Source organism: Procambarus clarkii, chromosome 90, assembly GCF_040958095.1.
Source record: "Procambarus clarkii isolate CNS0578487 chromosome 90, FALCON_Pclarkii_2.0, whole genome shotgun sequence".
Taxonomy (NCBI): Eukaryota; Metazoa; Arthropoda; class Malacostraca; order Decapoda; family Cambaridae; genus Procambarus; species Procambarus clarkii.
In genome coordinates, this window is record NC_091239.1 from 2216167 (window position 1) to 2234399 (window position 18233).

Sequence of the window (18233 nt, forward strand, 5' to 3'; positions counted from 1 at the left end):
TAGGAGAGCAATGGACATCAGCCTGCACTGACAGGCGGCAGGTAGAGTCAATAGACAAAGGAGAAGGATGGGAAGGTGGATCCGAGGGAGACGTAGAAGAAGACACAGAAGACATGACAGACCAGATAGAAAGAAGGGGAACCCCAGACAGAGGACCAAAAGGGGGACCCTTCGGGACAGAACTCAAAGGAACAGAGGAGGGGGCACTGGGCGTATCAGGGTCCAAGGCCCGGAAACGGTTGCGAGTCTGAGGAAGATGGGAAGGATGAGCGCAACACGCAAGCATAAGACGTTAGCATAAGGCGGGAGCCGGCGAACCTGGCGCTTCGCCTCGGGAAAAGATAAACGCTCCCAGTGCTTCAAGTTGAGGACGGCTGCCTCAAGCTTGTAGCGGATACACGCACAGGAGAAGGTAGGATGGGCCTCACTGCGGTTGAGGCAGCGAGCCTGGGGAGAAGTGCACTCCGACTTAGAGTGACCTTCGCCCCCACACAGAGGAGAGAGTGAGTCCCAGACCAGCGGAGGGCACTATGCCCAAACCTCCAGCACTTGTTACAGAGCCGAGGAGAAGGAATGCACTACTGGACAGAGCACCTGGCACCAGCAAGAATGACAGAGGGTAGAAGGGTCCTACTATCAAAAGTAATCTTCACAACCCAAAGGGGCTGACGGCGACGACCACGAGGGGCACAAGTAAATGTATCTACCTGGAGGACAGAATGGCCCTGGGACTCAAGGATCTGCCGAATATCATCGTGGCAGTCCTGCAGATTCCGAACACCAGTTGCAACATGAGCAGAAGGAGAATAGTGCCAACACTGGCATTCAACCGAGCATTCTTGGAGACCCGAACAGGGGTCTCGCCAAGGCAGGATAAAGAAGCCAAGTGGGAGGCCGCATCCTGAGAAGGAGCAGCAACGACAGTGTACACGTGTACCGAGACAAGTGGGGTTGAAGGTAACAGAGGCATCCACGGAATCAACAAGATGCCGATGGAGGGAGAAATCGTCAGGAGGCATGGAATCAAGAAGGAGGAGATCAGAGTATTTGGCCCATGAAGCGGGACCAAACAAGGCCTGATATGCATCAGAAAGGGAAGGAATCGAGCGAGTGTGGCCGTGGCGCGAACGGCGTTGAGAACCCCCAGAGAGAGAGGGGTTAAAAGGCGCAGTAGTCACAACGAGAGACTTAGCCATTCCAGGGGACGAAGTGGTCACCACTGTGGGCTTGAGGCTCGACCCAACCACAGAGGAGGGAGGGGGAGCCGAGGGGTGAGTCAGAATGGTCAAAGGAGGAGCAAGGTCGGGGCCCAATGCAGCGGGAGCTACAGAGCCCGGTCTTCCAATACAGTCCAACTCAGGGGCTTGGTCGCCCACCCCGAGCCTGAGAGGGTACAAGAGAAACATTAAACGACATTAATACAAAGAGAAACATTTTCATCCACGAATGTGCCTCCATATCCACCATGGAGCCACAATTAGAGGCAGGACACTCAACAAGAAGCTATCGCCGATCATGTCGGGGCCCCCTAGGGGTGCGTCGTGAGTATATGCCCCACAAACGCCACCTTAAGAACTATCAGTCTGGCGAGATCGGGTTCAGTGACGAAAGGAGGATTGACAATAAAAGGTTCCCCTCGCTCTCGACTTTAGGTACTACAGTTCTACGGGTGCAAGAGTATGCCTCCTCACGCACCCGGGCAAAATAGAAGAAGTCCAAAGGAATAAGCAAAAGGTCGGCAGGAAACGACAAGCAGATAAGAGAAGAGGGGGGGAGAAAAACGAAACAGAAGGAGAGGAAAAGTTGTTTAGCACAATTAGAGAGGACAGCAGCAGGAGCACAAGGCTACAAAAGGACAGAGGGCTGCCCCTAGAAGCATCACACTCCGGCAGCCGCCCACTAAGCCCACCTCACGGCATCAACGAGCTGAACACCGAGGGGGATGCTAAATAATAGCATGAACATATATATTTTGACATTTTTTGGTATTGCTGTGGTCACAAGCTGACCAGCGGTCCGGTGAGCTCATGCATCAGCCTTGGTGGCTCGCTCAGTACTGAAGCTCTCACACCCAGGAATGTTTGCCACGATTTTTTTTGTAGGTGACGTCTGTCAAGAATCTGTCGTGTCAAGAATCTATAGCTGCCCCTATCCCACACGGGGCGTTTAAATTAAGGCACTAGACACTAAAACAGTTATTCATGTATTGAGCAGTTCCGGTTTTGTTTCTCAAATCATCTATATATATATATATATATTGCGCAGTCCAAGGGTTAACAGGAGAGTCCTACTGCATCGTCCATTCTCTTACACTGGTGTAAAGACCTCATTCTCCCTGGTGCTGCCGCTGCCTGGCGAGTGGGGACTGGTGAGGCCGCTGCCTGGTGGGAGTGGCTGGTGCTGCTGCGACCTGGTGTGTCTGTTGCTGTTGTGCAGTGTAACTATTGCTGCTGCTGATGCACGGTGTGTGACTATTGCTCCTGCTGATGCGCGATGTGTGACTATTGCTCCTGCTGATGCGCTGTGTGTGACTATTGCTCCTGCTGATGCGCGGTGTCTCACTATTGCTCCTGCTGCTGCGCAGTGTGTGACTATGGCTGCTGCATGGTGTGAGACTGCAGCTGACTGTGGCATCCGCCATTTTTTTACTGACGGACTGGAGACCACTTGGTATGTCAGATATCACTAGTATCTCGTTGGACCCTTGGAACATGTAGAATTCATTAGCAGTGTGGGTCTTCCTGGAACGTCTATAACGCTGCTGAATAAGTTCTAATGTAGTTGCTACACCTTATTTAATCCAGTTTAAAATTGCCAAGTCACTCATTGAAAAAATTTGTATAAACTCTAAAAGCCATATTTAATATTTAACCATCTTTCACATGTGATTACTTATAAACAATTTATTTCAAATAAACAAGAATGGACGGTGGACAAGACCTGTTTTCTCATGCTGTGTCAGAAGCTGCCTCACCAACACTGGCAATGGACGGTGGACAAGACCTGGAGTCCCTCACACCTGAAACAACAGTACGCCTTTTTAAAGTATGTTTGTTAACAATGTGCAAGTATAAACACTTTACACATACCTGATGCATTATGTTCACCCAAGCTTTTGTGACCAATAAACATTTACACACAACTAGTCTCGTAGAATGCCTGGTATCAGGTAACACTCATTGCACCCAGCCTTGTACCCTTTTTAACAAGTTTATATTTTTAAAATGTTTACATCATAATTAACAATGTCCCTAACACTATCGATGCCTCCACACTGGTACTCAATTTCTGTGGTAAAACTCAATTTCATGGTGTAAAAAAAAAAAAGTGTAAATTTATATATAATATGATTTCCTGACTGCGCCACAAGGGGGTTCAAACGTCGGGCTCCAGTTGTCAGTAATCGTCTGCCGTTGGTGAGTGATTATTTGCTGTGGGGGTGTGGAGCGCCCGTTGGTCGGGGCCCCACCTGCCGGTATGGACGCAGCTGGTACTAGCCGTATTTGGAGGATCGACACTGTGAGGCTGGCCTTCTCTGCTGCTGTGGACTGGCCCGTTGTAGAAGTTGCTCTTCTGGACGTCCTCTGTGTTGACGTACCCGAGCTCCTGGGCCTCGAGAAGCTATCGCCTACCCGTGTTGCGGTGTCGTTCGCCACGTCACATGTTTATCAGGAGTTTGTGGCTCGCTGGGAAGGCCGCACACTTCCTCTTCTGGCTTCGGCTGTGGAGATCTCGGATCCCTGGGGGCCCTTGTCGTTTGGGAGTGTTCACGGCGTGCCAGTGACCTTCCCCAAGGCGGCCCTCATGTCCTTGTTTACGCGGTTTGGGACGTTTGTGAAGCACTGGTTCAACATTTTGAGTGCGGGCCGGCTGAAGGAGGTCCAGCTGGGTTCGCGCATGCTTGTCATGTGGCTCACGCGCCCTATACCGTCCAGGGTCTCGTCTCGTGGGCTCTCTCAGCGAACCTTTTATCAAGGTCAAACCCGCACGTGTTTCCGGTGTGGTGCTGAGGGCCACGTAGCTGCTGGTTGCGATGCTCCTCGTGCTGAGGCCCCTTTAGTTTTCCTGGAGGATGACTTTCCCCGCTTAACTGTGCGTGTGGATTCTCCGGCGGATCCTCGTTCTGTGCAGGTGCCTGGTGTGGTTCCCGCGGCGGTTCCAGCTGTCGCTCCGTCTGGACCTGATATGTCTTCCCCACCGGTGAGCTCGGGGGACCTAGAAGCGCCTGTTTCGAACCTTCGTCAAACAATAACTGCGGAGGTGCATCCGCATCCGGTGGCCTTGGGGGTTGCTGTAGGGGTGGAGCCTACATCGCCTGTTGAAGGACATGTGCTTCCCGGGGCTGGCGGGGCGGTGGTTTGTCTCTCTCCACTCGCGCCCTCTGCCTGATCGACTCTGGCAGTTTCCTCGTTAGCAAGTACCTCTTCTCCTCTGCCGGTTGTGTCACCCTCCCTGGATGCCTCACGTGTGTTGGAGTCTACCCTTCCGCCTGCTGTCTCTCTTCCTTCTCCGATTCCGGTCTCTGTGCCTAGTGGTGTTTTTTTGCCCCGCGTTGTTGAAGATGCTGTTCTGCGTGATCGTGCTGCCCCGGCTTTGGGGCCACCTGCCGATAGTTCTTCTGGGGCACTGCTTGCTGAGGGTGACAGTTCCGATGATCAGCAGCCTCTTTTTAAGCGCCGTCGCTCGGCTCGGGGTGCATCGCCTCGCCGGTCGTGGGCTGAGGAACGTGATGCGATGGATGATGATGCTGTGGCCGACGCTGTGTTGCTTCCTGTGGTGCCTTCCGTGTTGGACACTGTGCCTCCTGCTGGTGGCTCCCCTCAGTGGGCGGTTGCCCTTGGTGATCATGACCTTGTTGTGGTGTTGTCGAAGGATGTGCAACGGGCGGCCTCTGCTCCTGTTCCAGTTGGTGGGAGCACTGGGGCCCCTGCGGAGCCACCCTCCGCGGGCCTTGGTACGGTGCCTGGCATCGACCGGAGTGCGTGCCCTAGTGGGCGGGCCGGTGTGCAGCCTGCCTTGAAGTCCGGTGTGCTTCCTGGTGTGTGGCCCTGTGCCCAGCTTCCTAGGAGAAAACCCATCCTCTCGTCTGGCGAGGTGGTCGTCTCTGAAGATACTGTGGCTTTTGAGTGTGATGACCTGGTGCATCCTGTTCCCTGGTGCTTATCTACCATCTGGGTTCCCTGGGCGTAGTGTTTTGTCTCGGGAGTGCAGAATTCAATGCCTCAGCCTATTGCACCTCCTGGACGTCCGCTTCCTGAAATTGACCAACTTGTTTGGGAAGCTTATTGCTTACGGTTTCCGGCTCGGGAGTACCCGGAGAAGTATGAGTGATTGGCGTGTTTGGTTTCTATCTGTGTTGTGCGTGATGTTTTAATTAAAATTAATTTAATTTTAATTAGTTTTTTGTGTCCATCCACCAGTTCACCTCTGATCAACTATAAAAAAATAGTTGCAAAATCAATTATCGTCTGTTACATAAAAGATCAAATAATCTCTGGTTTTCACTAAATTTTACGATTTCTGGGCACTTCTAGAAATGACACTTCTACGGTGCCATTGGGGACGTTGGCTTCATTTCTTGTCCTACCTTCAACATGTTCACTCAGGCACAAGTTTGCCTGATTTTATAGGCAGACACTTGGATGCCTTTACATGGTCAAAGACATGCTTTGGCCCATCCTGATTTATCCATGGTTTAGGGACTGTTAAGGATTCATTGTAGGGCATCAGTGTGAGAGTATGTCTCTCAGGATTCTCCCACAGATGACTTGAATGGCTCAATGCAGTGCACAGTGCACCGATCTTCGTGCACAAGCCCTATCTCTTAACCCTGGATAGTAATCTGTCATGTTGGGAGTCTCCAAGATGCCCACATAACCAGGAATACGTTTATAATACGGAGGCCGTCGTATGTCCAGGCAGGAAGTAGATACAGGGAAGTTAAGCATACTTGCCACAAAGGGTCAGCGAGTACAGTAGCTGGTGCCAGCGTGAGAGTAGAGAGATGCCAGCGAGGCAACAGGACAGTCTGACCCTGAGGTCAACCTCAACCGGCACGATGGAGAATAACTGACATGGTTGTGACGTGTTCATGACGTGACCTCTGCAACTGATCAGGGAACGATCAATATGATTGGTTCCCGCTCTTTTCCTGCAATGTCATTGGTCAAATTGTAACGCTTTGTGTGTCCCACAAGATGCCCGGAGCCCCAGGCAAGAGCATTCACGTGAGGGAGCCCTTGCACAGAGGACGTGTCCTGTTCTGTCTATCGGCCAATAGACTGAACATCGTCCATTCCTCACCAAGTTAAACTCAGCGTCTTTTCGATATATCAACGCTTGCCCTGAATCGCGACTGTGACTATATTGTTCAGAAGCCTAAGTGACAAATCACCAGAGCAAAACAGACTGGTATTAGGTAACCCCCTAGTGACAAGTGGAGATCGTCTGTGAGTGACCTGGAGTGAACTAAGGCAGTGCCGCCGCCTAAGTAACCTGTGTGTGACTTTACCACAAGTGTACCTGCATGGTACCACATAACCTGCAGCCGCCAGCCACCACTCTGTCCAGAGCGTGTAGCTAGTACCTCAGTTCCTCGGTAGCATCGAGGCACCTGCTGCCGCCCTCACTGTACCACGTGACGTCACCACCCTTACTCACTGCCAGTGCCAGAGTGTGTGCGTGTGTCAGTTATACATACAGCACGCCCTCCTGCGAGTACCCCAGTGTCAAGTACGGTTTGTGGGAAACCCTGTTGTCAATGGTCTCACGTCAGAACGATCGCCCAGCTGTCAGGTCACCTACGAGTTCTTGCATAAATGTGCCAGAGTGAGTAAGAGAGGTACCCTATCTGTGAGTACAAGATCTTGTCATTGTTTTATTGTGTGTGTGTTGATCTGAGGGATCAACCACAATTCTCACCTACTCATACCTGACACAGGTTATAGGTGAAGGCACCCGACGGTGTAGGCGTATTTATTTGTGTGGTATCACATTACACTCGTCTGTGAATGTGAGCTTCACATACACCACACATTTAGTATTGTGTGATGATATTATTGTGCATGTTATTGCCTGTCTCATTGACAGTGCCATTGTGTTTATTGCATATCATCATTACCCGAGTATCCGGTTGGAACTCTCGTGGTCCTTTGCATACCGGCAATTAGGTTGTCATGTTAATGATTGGCTGTCAACTGTTATGTTAGGTGTTTCGCCACGAGTGGATCCGAGTCCATTAGCCAGACGTCAAGAGTCTTGCTAATGCAATCATAGCCTTTCTAACACCAATCTAAAGTAAATCAAGCACCCTTTGTATTAGTGGCTAAGTTAGTAAATAAACTACTGTTAAGCTTTATGCGGTGTTTCCGTTGAACCACTTTGAATACTGCCAACAAATTACTCAAGCCTTCAGCTCTAGGTGTCTTCAACACCGAGTTGCCTAATTCACTAAACTATAAATGTGATGACCCTAGAAGTTCCTTAAAGTGTTAAATCATTGAGGAGATTCCAACGATTAACGTGGAGCAGGTCCAAGTGAGGCTAGTCTGATAAGAGACCCTCAAGGACTAACTCTACCTTGCTCCTAGGCTCTGTACGGTTGTTCTCGTATTTTCTCTCCTAATTCCGACAGCTTCGTGAAGCGTCTGCCACATGTACATTGGCGACGTACGCATTGCAGTCGGGAAAGCAAAAAAAGAAAACCCCCACACTCAGGTTGGCCACTTTTAAGGTCCTGCCTTTCTACATAAATCAATCTTGATCGCCACATTTTTACAGGTTGGCACGGGTAGTGTTGATCTGACCACATCTTCTCGGGGTTGTTCAGGTGGCCGCATAGGGGTTAATAGCAGCAGACTTTGTGCGAGACAATGTGTATCGGTAACAAGGGCTTACTTTGTGCTGTAGGCTTCTGAGAGAATAGCTTAAGCAAGACCTACTACCTTCTTAAGGTAGGCAAGAGCTAGAATGGATTACTGGCGAGAACTCACTATACTGCCAATAGAGATGTACAAGCACGAATGTAGCAAGCGGATCACGAGGTACATTTTCACCAATGTGCTGTTGTCTTCTCTTTGCCTAAAGGTGTGCAAGGGGGGAGCCGTGCACGGTTGCCCTCCACTAATCTGGGCTTTTATATTTAAGGTATGAAATACTCTGTCTGGCAGGCACTTTGAATGTGGTTCCCTCCAAAGTGTTTGTGTGTTTACTTCCCTTGAGGAATGACTGGATTGTGACCCTATTAAGTTCATGTAACAGCTATCCAGGGATCTGGCTCTTTCCCATCTTGCCAGATTCAGGTTTTTGGGGAACTAGTCAATTGATTCAAACATACGTTTGGATTTTGCTGGGCCTCATTTGGGATTCCTGGCCATCATCTCTGTCCCTGCATCCTGCAACTCTGCTCTGTTTGCATCATCGTCGCCAGTTTGGTGTTGGATCGCAGTAAATTTGTTTTTGGGTTTGGCTCTGGATGTTAAAGGTTCCTCTGCTGCCAGGACCATCAGGTTCGGGGCACCATCCCCCTCCATGTTGTATGAAGTGTTCATGGACGCCTTTGATCCACAGCAGAGCTTTGTGACCAGCGTCCACCAGGCTTCCCATGGACGTTGAATGGGACCGTTCCATCGGACGCACAGCACGGTGCACGAGTTTGTTGCTTTGTAGCTGTCTGCAGAGAATTCTGTTTCCTCTAGAGACTGTTCTCTTGCTCAAGATCGCCAACTTCTCGGTAGTGCATTCCATGAGGTCGTATCCATTCGTAACTAAACTTGTCAAGGTCAGCTTCTGGATTTCTGGAAATTTGTTCTGTGCATTTCATGTCTACGGGTATGTCCATTGTTCTCACGGACACGGTATCTCATTTCTGTACCATTTCCATGGAGTGGACCGTCGACGAAGTATCTTTCAGCTGATTGATTGCGATTCTTCGCTGGTTCGACCTTCTCAGTTGTTCGCATCTGGAGGTCTCTAACTAGGGCTTATCGCCACTTTTAAGGCGAGCAGATGGATCATGGCTGCCCAGTATTTGGTTAACTTTTCCAATTCCAACCTGTAATGCGTGGCCATTCGCCGGGTTTCCTGGCTTGTGGCCAACAGCGAGCAGCTGTGCCCAGAGATGTCTAGACGAGACACTGAACGGAACAGCAACACCAAGGTCTTCATGGAGGTGAATTTTCCAGCAGATTGAACAAGTGGAAAGACGCTCGAGGGTCACGTGACAAGCCAGAGATAGAGTGGTGCAAGCTAGTCTCCCGGGTCAGCACTTCACCTTTAACATCTGTGCACAGAGGACATGATAACGGCGACTAAGGAACTGGGATATTTTTACGTTACAAAGTGTCTGTGCATGAGAAGACGAAAACGTACCTAGGAGTGACCAATTAGAACTTCCTGGGGGAGTTTCTATAGTGAATACTGCACGTTGCCAGTAGGGCGACTCTGAGATCATTGGCGACTCAGAGACTCGCCTGTGTCAGCGTACACGGTTGGATCGAGGGAACAAATGGTCATCTCGCAGCATCGGTCTTTTCCACATAACTGTATAAAGTCATAGTGGAATCCTAGTCATCGCCAATCAGCGAAAAGTTCAGGTGAGCAGCAAATTCCAGTTACAGGAGAAACTCTGGCCAGTGTAGACTGTGTGGGAAGGTAATGTGTTTCCAACACCTGCTACTCCATAATCGGAATTATTCAACATCTTTGAGGTAGCGACAAGTGTCGCGAAGTTGCCCGAGGTGTGAGCTTCCAGCAACCTTGTAGGGCGATGTCGCCTGAGGTGAGAGATTCCGGTGACCTTGTAGGTCGAGGTAGCCTGAGGTGTGAGCTTCCAGCGACCCAGCCATCGTCAATATTCACCAATATTGTACCAGTCCGGAGTCCTAACATCAACCACTGCTCTAGGCCAACACTCTCATCATGTAAGGCACAATATTTAGCAGCAAGAATGTTTTTCATCAGTGATGGGAAAGGACAATTCCTGCGCCAGCCATTTTGGAATTTGTTGCACCCATTGCCCGCTGCAAGCCACTCCGCCGCCCACCAGCCTTTGTTTGTGTTCATCTGTCCTGTTCCAGGTAGTGCAATCGCCGTTAATCGTCGCCTCCCGTTTCAACTGCTCTTCAGAAGTGTTGTGCAGTTATCTGAGGAAATGTTTGTGTGTTAACCGGTCGTTGAAGAGTGAGGTCGGCATCACCGCCACTGCTCTATCACCCATCAGTGAACTTTTTGTCAAAGCTAGAGTGTGTGTGTCACCTGTGCTTCCTTCGCCATCATCGTCTCTGCAATATCTTCGATCCAATGACATCGCCATCTCTACTGTGGCGTCCACGTGGGGAATTCTGACTTGTGGGATTTTGTTATTTTAATTATAAATAAATCGATTAATTTAAATGAATTTTAATTTATGATGTATAACGGATTTATTTATTTTTCTTATGATACCTTAGCAGACTGTATGTGAGTGGTCTGTATGGATTTCAATTTTCCCACAAGTCATATCCCAACACAAGTAGGGGAGAAAGGGGATTAAGTTGTAGCCAATCTATCTAGAATTATCGATTGACAGGAAAATTTATAATAACTATTAGTCGACTGATCCACTGGTTAGTTTGTGTACTCAATCGCCTAATCTGACTTGAAGGCTTCAACATGGGTACATGAATGTGACACGTGGACAATCGGCCAGGTAAGGGCCTCGTGGCATATGGCGTCTGTTCCCACGTGCTGCAACAGGTTGATGTCGCCAATTTCCTAGGGTTGCCAGAGATGATCTGTTGGAAGGTTACAATATAGCACTTGCAAATAACCTACGAATCTCTGACAACGTCTGGAAAATATTAAGTTATGAAGAATTAGGTAATTGTGAGAGGCTCACCATGATTTTTGGTTCACCTGCCTTTTAACCGGTTGAATACTATTAATATTAAAGGATCCTGCAATAAAGATATTAACACAACCGAACAGAGGTACTCCTGTAATTTTGAGGGGACAGCATCTCAAGAACATAGGCTTGGATGGCGAGTATAAACGTGTCTGCTAATTGTGCGTCCTCACAGGAGATTTACTGGTTACACGATGGCCTGCCCCTTGCTCACTAGTGACGCCAATTGAAAATGGGCTGGTTCAATTTCAACCCATTTATGGACGAAGGTAGGGAGGCGTGGATTTTTTTATAATTTTATTTGATCCAGTCAGAGAACAGTATTTTATCGATTTGAATACTCAGCTAGAGGTTGTAATTAATTATTGGCGATATTTTATGGTGTCAATATCCTAGGTTTGAGGGGAAAATTCCACTGAAATCTCATTTTTTTTTTAACAAGTTATGAAATTAATGTGTTAGTATTAGTTAATGTGTTAGCACAAGAATAGCAATGCATTTAATTGCATATTGTAACTAAGAATAAGTATATGGGGTCGGTTTTGTTCTGAAAGTCCAACCAAAGCGTCATGCCACTCCCACAAGGCACACCAATGTTGCCCCAGATGTGAACAAACTCCCAGCGTTCCAGCTTCCACACGCTCGACGCCTTTTTTTAATGTTTGACTACTGTTGATATCTCGGGAGTGCAGGACACGAGAAAGTAGTGGGTAGATAGGTTTTACATTGCCAGAAATTAACAGTTTTAGGGAGAAATATACTCCGTTTAGTGTGTAATTCACCTCCAGTGACTTGATAAATATCGGAGTTGGTAGCTTACTCCACACACAGCTTCCCTGTGTCATTTCAACATTTTCTCCTTTCAACAGGAAATGAATTGTGCATCAATTTTATTCCTAGAGTGTTATGAGAAAATTTGAAGTTCAGGGAAGTCAGAAATAATTATTTTTCCAGCTGTTAAGGACTTGCACAATAGTACAATTTGGTACTTCTCCAGACCATTGAAGTTTGTTTTCAATATTGAAATTTTATTTTACCATAGCATGTTAAAATTTAAGTGTTGCTCACATCTACCTGTGTCTAGACAGTTTTTTACCAGTTTTAGTGCCAAATCCATATTTCCTGCATTACATGTTCAGTGCTGAATATTGTTCAGTTTGATTTTTTTAAAATTGTAATTACACCTTCGTTTATTAATCAAATTTGTTGTGCTCAGCCGGGTTAAATTAAGTACATAACTCCAAATTTCAAGTCATACTCGTACCAGATTGCTAATTTAATTTACAACTTTGCTGCTATCCAACTATACTGTTTTGCCTAACTACAATTTAAAATTTTATTTTTGCAATTTACTTGAATCAAGTTTGATATTTCGAGTTTTATTATTGTTGTGCATTCTATGTGTCATGCCTAGTGTGCTTAATTATAATTTACGTTCCAAAGTCAATTCCACTTTAGTAACAATGTCCAACTCTATTGCAATTCCTCCTGACTCAACTGGAACAGTTCCTCGCACTAATGTCCAGTGTTCAGCACAGGAAATGATTATTCCTCTTTTTGCTGGAGAATCTCGCTTATTAGAATCATAGTTTAGTAAAGTTGAAGCAAAGGCCAGAGCTTGTTTTTCTGAGCCTTATGATGATGATTTTTTAGGTTTGAATGACACCACTAAAGGTGTCATTTAAAGATTTTTTCCACCGTTGTTTTGTTAAAGGTGACCTGGACCCATTCAGACTAGTTAAGAAAATCGCTAATGCCACAGTGCAACCTGGTGAATCCTATAATGCATTTACCAACTGACTGAACCAGTATTTGTATGCCTTAGAGACTGCTAGGTTGAGTTCATCATGGGCGGATGAAAACAAAACCCTGACCCCAGTGGCAATGGTCAAAATGATAGTTTTTGGAACTTTAATACATTTCATCCCAGAGCACACTAAACCTGTCCTAGAACCAAAAAAAAAAAAAAAATTGGATCTCGGCACAAAAATGGGAAAGTGTTTGTGGCAATGAACAATGACCCAGACCAGACACAGACAACCTAGGCAACATAAGTCACAAGTAATGAATTGTACAGTTTCAAGTGATGGTCTACTCTTATCTGCCATTTTACATGGTAGAGTTTCAAAAGTTTTTGTCGATTCAGGTGCTAAAATAAATATTGTCAAGCCTTCAGCTCTTAAAGATATTGCACGTAAGCACTCTTGTCACAGTAAGAAAATCAGCTATACCGTTTCTGAGTGGTGTTTCAGGAAATAAAGTAACAGTTGAGTGGTAGGTCAGTTTCCCCTTTAAATTAAAAGACATCACACTGTCTATAATATGCATAGTTGTTGACAGTATCCATTTTTCTGGTGACATTCTCCTAGGTTGGTACAGAATGATCGATGAAAGTATTGCATCGTTTCCCCATTGTTAAAACATGAGTATCAAGGACCACGTCATACCATTGTGTAGCATGTATCGACAGGGTCATCTTGAGGTTATCTTGAGATGCTTTCGGTGCTTTTAGTGTCCCTGCGGCCCGGTCCTCGACCAGGCCTCCACCCCCAGGAAGCAGCCCGTGACAGCTGACTAACACCCAGGTACCTATTTTACTGCTAGGTAACAGGGGCATAGGGTGAAAGAAACTCTGCCCATTGTTTCTCGCCGGCGCCTGGGATCGAACCCAGGACCACAGGATCACAAGTCCCGCGTGCTGTCCGCTCGGCCGACCGGCTCATGAGTTCAACCGTCAGACAGATTATGTTCATTTTGTCGATAGCCGACTTGCTAGCATAGGTTTGTCAGATCCTTGTTGCAGTAGCATACCCAAGAAAGCAGGCATTCAATTAAAGCATCGCAGTTGTGCAGTTGCTCAGGTGAATGAGTATCTAGGCTTTCTAGAGGGTGACGCCCTAACGGATTCTTGTCTTGCTCGCCTAGCAGCTTCCATCTGAGGTCAGTGGTTCTACAGCCGCTGGCACTGTGCTGCACTCTCATTCTCTCACAAGAGTAAGAGTGAAAAATCAGGGAATGCCTGAGTTACCAGATGATGTTACAGAAAGTGAAACGTGTAAAGTGAAATTTACGTTTGTTGAACCCTCCTGGCACCCAGTGCAGGATGGTAATGGTAATATTACATTGTATATTTTAAACACTTGTAGTGCCGACATCCATCAATGCTTGGCACCCCCACGTTGTAGATTTTACTCATTACTCGTTACCAATGCTAGTGGTGGACAATGTTCCTGTGGAACATGCTGTGTACACACACACACACACACACACACACACACACACCAGAAGAACGTGTATCTCAGCCATAGGTGCATGCACAACACCTCAGTCCTCCTGATTTCCCCAACTTTGGTTCAAATTTTGAAATTTTTAAACAAGAATAGAGCAATTGTACCTCTACCAGGAGAAAAGTTTGATCTCACTCTTATTACGCATAAAACTCCACTTGAGCAAGGAAGTAGACAATTTAATGTACCAGCTTACTAACGCATTTGCAGAGAGCAGAAGTTGATAGAGGAAATGTTACAGGGTGATGTGATTGAGTTGAACAATTCGCAATGAAACGCTCTATTAATTCTTGTATCAAAACGAGATGGAACATGGAGACCAGTAATCGACTACCGAAAGCTTAATAGAGTAAACATACCTGACCGTTTCCCCCACTTCGTCATAAATGATTTGTTGCAAAGCATAGGTCGAAACAAAATATTCTCAATGTTAGATTTGTTACAGGGATTCTGGCCAATCCCACTCGATGAGGAAAGTAAACAGTTAAACAGAGAAAGTAGTACTCCCAGTGGTCATTTTCATTTCAAAAGAATGCCTTTGGGCTACATGTCAAGAGGTTAAACCTCTGGCTAGCTTACACAAGAATGATAGGAGCGGATCACTATATTGTTTCAGAGTGCATGCACACTAACATTATTAAATATAGGAGCTAGATGTTGTAGCTTGGTGTCTATGGAATACCGAGACACTCGGCTTACGATGGCCACCGCAGCATTACTAGGAAAAGAGTTACAGCATTAGCATAATTTTAAGTTTTGGCTGCTCAGAAACAGTGCGGAGCTAGGTGGCAGTGGGCCAGTGTCCCTGACGGTTATCCTGGCCTTAAAGTAATCATCACAGCCAGGTTGTGACGTCACGAGTCATGCTATTGCAGGGTCATGTCCCATTGGCCAAGGCATGCCTTGGGCCTCCAAGATGCCGTCACCTGATTGGCAGTATTGAAGAACTAAGGAGGGCCGCAGGGCTGGCTTCTCTCCTATAAATTTATTCTGACGAGGGCTGAGCTAGGTAGACGTGTTGTCGGGATTTAGGCCATAGTTCCGGTAATTTCCTGTCTAAACACAATGTTCAGCAAGCACAAGTATACCTATTTTTATCTATGTGATACTGTAAGCAGAATCCAGTACCCGCTCTGCGCACATAGCTGTATCTTCCAAGATAAAGTGATTCAGAAGAGTACGCCACATGTGTTCGTCTACAGGTGCATCAGGACTGTAGTATTTTGATCCGCATTCATCTGCGATATTAAGAGCGATCCGTCACTATATCTCTAAGTAAACTGTGTGAAAGGAATCTAGGATATGATTCCCATTGATTTGAGTTCAACATTTCGAGTGAATAACATCGAAATTGTGGACTGTTATGGAATGATTTATTTCCATCCACTGTGTTGATCCACCCCATGTGCTTAACACGTGGGGCCAATCTTGTGTATGCCGCCACCACCACTAGTGGTGCATGCCTCCATGCGCTACCTAGCCGTGCGGCTATATGCTGTCGCCTCCCACACCATCTTGGGAGTAAGCGACTCTGGTCCTTACGACGCAGAGGCTCTCTCACCCGCTCGTCACCTCAGCTCCATGTGAAGTTACTCCACCTCCACGTATGTGTTGTGCCAAAGGATCTATCACCTGGGGTCGGTGGATGCTTGTGTTACAATCAACAGCAGGGTAGAATTGAGTGAAAGATTGTTGAATGTAAGCCAATTATCAAAAGTGAGTACTCCATAATTAGTGTATCATTTATCTGAAGTGCATTATTTCCTTGTGTTGACTCAGTCAGCTGTTCGGTCTGTCATTCTCATTTGTTAGCAACCGTAGAGATTCGTAGGTCGGGGAAAGCACATAGGTGAGGTAATTAAAATAAATGTATGGTTACTGTAGATTGACCAGTGTTTGTAAAATTTGACGTTTACCACATTTATTATTATGTGTATTGATTTGTGAGGTCTTATATATACCATCATTGCACATTAACCCTTAAACTGCTTAACACCTCATATGATGTGGCGAGTAACTGCCACGGAATGGCTCACCACATCTTATGATGTGTGGGTGTACCATGCAAGATATTAAAGTCCCGCGGCTACATGGGGTTCACATTAGGTTCTTCAGGGGGTATTGTAAACAGACGCCATTTTTTTTAAAACATGGGCAACATTCCCGGGTGTGAGAGCCTTAGTACCGAGTGAGCAACCAAGGCTGGTGCACGCAGCATGCGCTAACATCACTGCTGTTCAGCTTGTGACATCACACAATCAATTAAAAAATATGTATGTAACTGGAATTATTTAGCGATGATAGTATTACAGAAGACCCCTTGACTGTGATAAAAATTTCTAGGCTCCTCATAATGCCAGGATTGTTGTGATAATTAGTACAGTGCATAGTATGTTGGGAACAGTAATGCCGAGGGAAGGAGGTAGGTTCATCTGCTGACTGTGTGGCCACCTGTTATTGTCAAAAATCCCTATATCAGTTGAGTACACAAATGTCGATACTTGCATATAACGTGAGTATAACAGCACAAACAATATGGTGCGAGGAGGAATCTTAGTGAGGGAGGCAGGCAGCATCAGCTGTATTCACCCAATTGTGCTTACGGGGGTTGAGCTCTGCTCTTTCGGCCCGCCTCTCAACTGTCAATCAACTGTTTCTACTACTACTACTATTTTTTTCTTTCCACACCCCAACACACACACACACACACACACACACACACACACACACACACACACACACACACACACACACACACACACACCAGGAAGCAGCCCGTGACAGCTGACTAACTCCCAGGTACCTATTTACTGCTAGGTATCAGGAGCATAGGGTGAAAGAAACTCAGCCCATCGTTTCTCACCGGCGCCCGGGATCGAACCCAGGACCACGTGTACAGTGTGCTGTCCGCTCGGCCGGCCGGCTTCCAAAAGCTGGGTTTTACGAACTCTATTGCTGTCTACCTTATGGGAAGTGGTAGTTTTTTCACTGGTAAAGGCACGGGGTACTGTGCAGCTAGTTTTCACCTGTAACAGCAGCCAGCTCCGTTCCTTCTGGGTACGCTGTCCTCTTGAAAGTTTTTCTTTTTCTTTTTGCTTTTGCCTGGTAGGGGGAAGGGGTTTCATGTGTGTCCCTCTCCCCTGTTATATTAGGGTTCGACTCTCGGTTTGGTGGTAACCCCTACTTCGCCCTCGTGAGTGGACACGTCCCGGGGGTTCAGAATTAGCAGTTTGTTTGGCAGCATTGGGCGCCAGTTAGCAGTACCCTGCCTGACCTTACCCTTTGCAGAGGTCCCTGGGAAACCCCGCGGGGACACTCTGGTCTGATGCATGTGACCCCTGGGTCCCCTCTCGCTTTGTGCGAATTTGAGGGTTGCCTAGTCCCCCTTGTCTCGGGCAACGATCATTGTTTTTGCCTTCGTCATGCTGCCTGTTGGGTCGGTGACACCTTCGACCCAAAGACCTGCGAATATTGTTACTTGTTTGACTCGATTCACCCAATCAACTGGTGACATTTTTGGGGATGCTCCAAAGCTGCCCCATTTTGCTTATAGGGACCCAGACTTGGGTGTTGGTCCTGTCGGCCTTCGTTTAGTCCATGCCCCCTCATTCTTCCTCCTCTGCTGTGGTTCATTCGGACCACCCTCCCATCCTCTGCTTCTGGCTCCTAAGCCATCTGAGGGCTTCGGGGTCGTGGCAGGGTTTAGAGGTTTGCGAGACTCGGGCGATCTCGGGGGTTGCCCCTTCCGGGGTGGTGACGGAGGCAAAATTCGAGTCTGTTCCTCCAGCTGTAGCTCCGGGTCTGACCAGAGGGGCCTCTCTCTCTTCCTGCTATTTCAGCTGTCCCAGCTTTTTCCTGTGAGGCCGGGGCTTTGGAGGACGACTCACCCTCGGGGCCTGATGTGGACGTTCCCAGGGTTGAGGAGGAGCTGACTTGGGGGCCTTCAGCCCCATTGGACCCTGCCTGGGTTTTCCGACCCCTGAAAACGGGGCTTACTGTTACAAGGAGTGGGGTTTTCCTTTCCCTCCTCTGCGTATGAGTTGAATTTGGGTTCGGCTTCTTCC

The 18233-nt window shown here is 47.3% G+C and overlaps 1 long non-coding RNA gene across 3 annotated transcripts in view; it reads right to left on the bottom strand.

Moving 5' to 3' along the window:
- Nucleotides 1-18233, bottom strand: part of LOC138359243 (uncharacterized) — a 254648-nt gene that overhangs the window by 175223 nt on the left and 61192 nt on the right. For all 3 annotated transcript variants that reach the window (XR_011225862.1, XR_011225861.1, XR_011225860.1), the window contains exon 2: nt 2941-3019. This is a non-coding gene — a long non-coding RNA (uncharacterized lncRNA). The remainder of the gene's footprint in view (nt 1-2940; nt 3020-18233) is intronic.